Source organism: Lolium perenne, chromosome 2, assembly GCF_019359855.2.
Source record: "Lolium perenne isolate Kyuss_39 chromosome 2, Kyuss_2.0, whole genome shotgun sequence".
Taxonomy (NCBI): Eukaryota; Viridiplantae; Streptophyta; class Magnoliopsida; order Poales; family Poaceae; genus Lolium; species Lolium perenne.
In genome coordinates this window covers 175,932,706-175,939,694 of record NC_067245.2, presented here as the reverse complement: position 1 = coordinate 175,939,694, position 6,989 = coordinate 175,932,706, and the positions used below count along the sequence as shown (strand labels likewise).

General features: G+C 40.6%; 1 long non-coding RNA gene across 1 annotated transcript; it reads left to right on the top strand.

Annotated features, from left to right (window-relative positions):
• The first annotated feature begins 3,297 nt into the window (after window positions 1–3,297).
• Window positions 3,298–5,451, top strand: LOC127333996 (uncharacterized). The gene is made up of 3 exons (XR_007871796.1): window positions 3,298–4,008; window positions 4,522–4,809; window positions 4,969–5,451. It is a non-coding gene; the product is annotated as an uncharacterized lncRNA (long non-coding RNA).
• The last annotated feature ends 1,538 nt before the right edge of the window (window positions 5,452–6,989 follow it).

Genomic DNA, 6,989 nt, shown 5'->3' with positions numbered 1-6,989 from the left:
AAGGCTTCAGTACGAGCAACGCATGAACAACAAAGAAGCTTGTGCTGCCTAGATCGCAAGATGCGATCTAGGCAGCATGATGCTTACCGGTAGAAACCCTCGAGACGAAGGAGTTGGCGATGCGCCGAGATTGATTTGTGTTGAACGATGGTTGTTGTCTATTTCATAAACCCTAGATACATATTTATAGTCCAGGGGACTTTCTAACGTGGGAATAATCCCCACCGTGCACAAGACAAACTCTACCCAAACGACATGTATCCTACTATATTACAGATACACGGGCCAACTAGCCCAAACTTTGCATAACAGGCCGATTCACGTATTTCCTCCATGTATATTCTTCAAATCCATCTTGATCGCGGCCCACCTCTGACTCGGTCAAATTCTGGTGATAACAGTATTTACGCGCGACTATACCTGCTCATGTGCGCCACTGTACTTCTGTACATGTAGTTGCTCGTGTTCACGACTGTACCTGCTCGTATGCGCGTTTGTACCTGCTCGTGTGCGTGACTGTACTTGTACTCGCTCGTGTGTTCAACTATACTCGTGTGTTGTGCGTGACTGTACCTTCTCGTGTGCGTGACTGTACCTCCTCGTGTGCGCGATTGTACTTGTACTCGCCTTGTGTGTGCAATTGTACTCGTCTGTTGTACGCGACTGTATCTACTCGTGTGCGTGACTGTACCTGCTCGTGTGTGACCGTACTTGTACTCGCCCGTGTATGCAACTGTACTCGTATGTCATACGCAACTGTATCTCTGTGTTTTACGCAACTGTACTTGTGTGTTTGTACACAACTATACTCTCGTTGTGTACGTAATTAAATTGTGCTCGTGCTTTTTATACGTATTTGTACTTGCATATTTAGATGTATTTGTCTCTGGAATATGACGGTACTAAATGGACCGATGCATGTTATGGTTGGATAGCTAGCTAGCTTTTTTTTTTGGATAGCTAGCTAGCTGATGGGTGCCTTGGCTCGTGGACGTACTCATGCATGTGCAGATGCCGTATTCCCGTCTCGCGATGCCGGAGCGCGCGGCTGTGCTGGTGTACTCAATCGATCGGTCACGGGCGCGCGGCTCGTTCGCGGTCTCGCGGAGATGGACCGCGTCGTGGGCACGTCGCGCGGAGCCGCGGATGACTCTCCAGCTGCGTAAAGGTTGGTCTCTAGCTAGTGGTACCGACAAATATATGAATCCACTTGAAACTGCAGCAATATATACTTATACACCGACCAGGTTGGCACTTACCCTGCGCCGCACACCACGCGGATGTCTTGGGCTGGCCCAGTAGATCGGGATTTGTTTCTTCTCGTACTGCTTTGGCGGTTTTTCTATCCGGTCTTTGTTGGTTTCTTTCAGTTTTTTTTTGTTTTTCTATATGGTTTTCGTATGTTTTCGAGAAATGTTCAATTTTCAATTTGGTTTTTGTCAGTTCAAAATTTGTTCAATTTTTAAAAATGTTGTCATATTTTCAACAATTTCGATGATATTCTGTCAGGTTTTTGAAAATGTTCTTCCGAAAAATGTTCAATTTTGAAAATTGTTCATTTTTTTCGAAAAATGATCATTTTAAAAAATATTCACATTTAAAATTTCTTCAGATTTTAAAATTTTAAGAAAATTAGTTCAAAAAAAATGTTTATTTCAAAAATCTTGATTTTTAAAAATGTTAAAATTTTAAATTTGTTCATGTTTTAAGATTTGTCTAATTATTTTTTTAAAATGTTTGCAAACTTTACAAAACTTAAGAAGAAACAGAAAAGCAAAACAAATAATACAACCAGGAAAAAGGAAAAGCAAAAAAGAAAGAATACATGTTTTGGGCTTGGCCCAACAGAGCTCCCGCGGGGGCGTGGGGATGTGCGGCATCTCGTCCCGGGAGGTGCTATACACCACCCTGGTCGGTGTGGACCAAGTGTCGCACACCCCTGGGTGGGTGTTGGACAGGCCCCACCACGTCTTGTTTTTCCTCTTTTTTTTCAGTTTTTCAGTTTTTCTCCTTTTCTACTAATTCGTTTCTTCTTTTTCTATGTTTTCTAGAAACTCAAAAATTTAATTTCAACATTCTTCGGATATGCTTTTTAAAATTCAATCATTTTAAATATGAACAAATTTAAAATTTGTATATTATCCAAAAAAAATTAAAACATTATTTTCAAAATTTAATATTTTTATACATTTACAATTTTTGAATTTGAACATTTTTAAAATTTGAACAATTTTCAAATTTAAACAATTTTTACATTTTTAAAAATACGAATTGGGAAAATTTTCATACTTGAACAATTTTCGAGTTTGAAATTTTTTATATTTGAATAATTTTCGAATTCGAAAAAATCATATTTGAAAAAATTTCCGATTTGATTTTTTTGGAAATTTAATACTTCTCAAATTTGATTTTTTTAGATTTAAAAAAATATAGAAAGAATGAAAATAGAAAATAGAAAACAAATAAACAAATAAACAGAAAAAACAAAAATAGAAACGAAAATGAAAAGCTAAATGGGCCAGGCCCAATACACGATGAGGGGTGCGGTGCTTGGTAGGCACGGACCTGATCGGTGTATAGGGGAGCGCCTAATCCCCGCTTTAAGCGGGAGCGAAGGTTCCTCCCGCTGAATCCTTGTCTCCATGGGCCGCACCGACACAACCCAGTTAAAGGTACTTTTTTCGTTTTCGTTTTCTTTTTTGTTTTTTTTTTGACTTTCTTTTTCAATATCCGAAGTATTAAAAATATCTAATATTTTTGGAAGTTGAACTTTTTATTGTTAAAATATGATTTTTTGAAATGAACATTTTTTGTTTGACTATTTTAAAATTGAACATTTTTAAAAAATGAACATTTTTCTGATCGAACATTTTTCTGTTCGAACATTTTTAAATTTGAACATTTTTTAAGTTTGAACATTTTTAAATTCAAACATTTTTATATTAGAACTTTTAAAATTTGAATAGTTTAAATTGAATATTCTAAAATTTGGACAGTTTTTAAGTTCGAACATTTTTAAATTTGAACGTTTTTTATTTACACATTTTTAAAATTTGTAAAACTGTAAAAAACAAGAAACATAAAAGAGCAAAAACTGAAAATAAAAAAATGATGAACCGGAAAAAACCGAAGAAACCCATTGAATCTCTACTATATAAAAAGGAGGAACTGGTTCTGTTTCCTCCGGTCAAAGCTTTCGTCCTACATATTTTTATCTGACCATTTTGTCCTCCCACCTTAGTCAAACAAAATCGGTCAAACCCTTTCATCATCTTCCTGTATTCCGCTCCCCGCTTCGTCACACCTCCTGAACAGAAGGAGGAAACCCTCCCGCAATCGCCGCTCCGCTCGCCCGTAGATCTTCTGTCTGTCGCCGCTCACGCCGCAGTCGAGAACCACCTCTCTCGTCCTCTCCAGATTCCAGCGCCGCCATCCTCTCCCCTCCCACGTCACCACTCTCGATCCAAGAGTGCTCCACCTCGATCTCGACACATCGGTAGTGTGTTCGTGAACTTAGACGGCGACTGAGCATATGGTGTTGTGGATGTGATTGGCCGCCGATGGAGCGGGGTGCCCCAGCGGTGGTCAGAAGGCCTCCATCGCGCGCCACGCACGGTGAGCAGGCCAGCGGGACTCGATCTGTGGAGGAGGCCTATTGGGCAACGGGAGCGGTAAGGAATCGATCTGTGGTTTTTTTTCCTTCAAGCTTCGGGCGTACGGGGAAGGGGAAAATCTCTCAAATTCGATCAGAACCTAGCCGCTCTCACGCCGGGGTCTCCGTCGACATACCACTTCCCCGACCACCTCGCGCCTCGCTGGGACTCACGCGATTCGGCCGCGTCCTTGGTCCGTCGGTCCGTCTAGAGCTTAGCGCTGGGGCGGCGTCGCCCGGTACTGCCCCTCATCCTGCTCTCCGAGGGCGTGGCCACCGGGTGGTGGATGAGGTAGGGCGGCTGCGGTCTCCGGCCGTCCGACGAACTCTTTCCCTGTCTTCAAGTTTCACTGCTGGTAAATTTTCCCTTTCCTACCATAGTCTGAATTTAGTTCTTGCTTGAATAGCTCCGATCTTGCAGATTAAGATTGTTATAGATTGGGAAAGATTCTTGCAGATTGTTATAGATTGGGGAAAATTCTAGCTATGTTATAGATTTAATAAAACGCTGAAATTGTTGATTGCAGATTGTTGTTTCATTGTGTAGCTAGGAAGTAGCGACGATTTTTTTCCCCAACAACTTTCTGGTAAATATAGAGGGGAATTTCTGTGAGGATGTTCTTTCGCATTTTGCGGGAGCAAAGAAATGAAGAGCTAATCTGTAGTGATAAGGTTATATATGACAAATGTGAATGTCCATGGTTTAGTAGAAAGTTTATTTTGTTTTGAAGTAGCTTATGTCGTATGTTGATGCTAGAAATGTATTTTGTGAATAAAGTCAACATATTATATAAATTTCTCAAGCTGCTACGGATTTTAGCATGTTGTCCTATGATTTGCGTTCCAATTTTTTTTATCTCATTTTGTAGTTTCGCCCCTACTAAGATTTTTATCAAGCTCCGCCACTGGCCTCCCGGATACAACTCCACCAGACATGCTGGCCATCGTCATGCGCGCCTCCCACAGGTAGATGCTCCGGCAGATGGTCCATGATGTTGCGGCCAGGGAGGGCATTCTCCTTAGAGAGGAGAAGGTCCCTCACGAAGTTCTACCACTGTTAGAACAACCACCTCGAGGGCTCGTGCTGCCGAAGAAGCCGGTGGGTACCATCCTCCAGTCAGCCCACGCCGTCGAGCACGAGTTCTATGTTGAGCAAGGTGAGTTTTCCATGGAGATCACCACGAGCAAGGTTTTTCGTTCATGCAGGCTCATCGTTTGGTTCAAGGAAAATAACTTTAACTCGCGATTTCTTCACTACCATCCAACGATTTGTTGCCGCAATTAGTCTCACTGATCTACAATTTCCTTCCTTATAGCTTACGAAGCTGTAGCGAAAAGCCAATTCATGGCGAGGCAGGCGTCCGGACATCGCCGCTTCGCCGGAGACGACCCTCCCCAAATTGGACGGCTCCTAGCGGGAGTCAATAGGTTGTCACCGCCGCTATGCCGTCGACGGCGCTCCACGCCGTGGCCGATTCCAGAGACAAAGACGAGGAGGGGGAGCCCGCCGACGTGGGCTGCGATTTGATTCGTCCATAACAACTGCCAATTTCCCCAAGGTCAGATCCAATAATCCATCCCAAAATCTTTCAAATCTCTCTGATCATCGAGTACTTAGTCCATCTCCTAGGCGCTGCTAGGTATTTTTTGCTCCTGATCCACGTGAACACTTTTGTTGTGTAGGAGGTTTCTATGTATAGATGAACTCCCTTTTTCTTTAACTGATCTTAAAAATAAATGTCCTTTCACTTCATGTTACCAACCAACATAGGAGATGAATATTATAAAGTGTTGTAGCAGTTTGGACAGTATATTGGTTTATCTTTTCTGTTGAAATTCTCTCCAATTTTCTGCAATTTTGGAACCATTTTTATACTTGCTGTTAAAATTCCATGTCAGAACCACATTTTCATGCTTAAACTCATTGGAGAAGTGCTGAATCAAAAAAGGTTTCACGGGATCCTCAGTGCGTATTGTATAAGTTCTTCAAACTAATACAGTCTGGATAATGTACTGTTTATCACGGCAATTCAGCAGAGTCATATACTTCTCAATCCGAATAATACTGAGTCTTATTAACAGATATAGAGTATTGGTGATGTAGCCAGGGTTAAAGTTTTTTCAGTGGATGGCCTGGTTCAGATATCTCTGTTTATCCCCCTGCATTCATGCTCTTACCGTGGAATAGTGAAATCATATAGCACCTTCATGGGCAAACGGTCCAAGGTGTTGTCACTTGAACAATGGTGTAATTTCATTTGAATGGTGATATTATTCTCTTAGGAATAGAATTAATACTGGCATTATTTTTCCCGGAATAGGATGGTGATATTATTGTGCTTACCTTTCTTGCAATTTTTACTTTGAGCTCTGCACTCATCTATCAAAATGACAGGCCATGTTCTCAATCGAGGAACATAAGAAAGGAATTCGTGTTCACTAAGTCATATTGTTTCAATAAATTAGTAGGTACAAAGAAGGCAACTAATTGACTTAATTCCTGTTAAGAGGCAAAGTTGAACTAGACGCAGAGTAATAAGTAAATGCATTACCTTTGGCAAACTTCTTACTTAAAAAGTTAAGGTAGTGGTCGGGAATCAGTCGGGATTTCGAGTTCTTTCCCTAGGATTGCAGGATTTTGAGTTTGAAGTGAACAGGCCATGTTTACTTTTGCATGCGAGCGTACTCGGTGGTCAAGCTACTGCATCTAATTAAATGTGAAGCTTGCTGATAGTCTCAAAGAAGATACTTATTTGTTTACTTCTGGACCCCCTCTCTTTGTCTACATAATCAATTTTGCAGAACGTGTAAATTAATATATATATATATATATACCATGTTTTGCTTTGTATGATTGTATCCATATAACTTTACACCATTTGTTCTGAGGTTTTTCAATGATGAGTCATACTACAACCACAAAGTCAGCTATTGACTATATCTGTTTTGAGGGCAAAGTTTCAGATAAACTTGTCACAGATCTTTAGTTGGTAGATTTTTCTCCTATATTGCCCACAAATAAGAAGGGAAAGGTATGATAACAATGCAAAATACCTATTTGCTTTAATGACTTCAGTAGTTCAACCGAATCTAATAATAATTTCCTTTATGCTTCCATAATGGGAAGCCTGTGCTGCGAAAAATGGAGGATGGTAGGATGTTCAATTGGAATGTGCGATCAGTTGATCCTGGTTGCAACCTTCAAGAAGCATTATAGAAGGTCAATCCAAATTATGTTTCAGTTTTTTGCGGCATCCTCCAAACCATCCTTAAGTGTCATGTTTTACTTACTACAGTGGATTATTATGTTTTAGTTTTTGCGGTATACCTGTCTAAC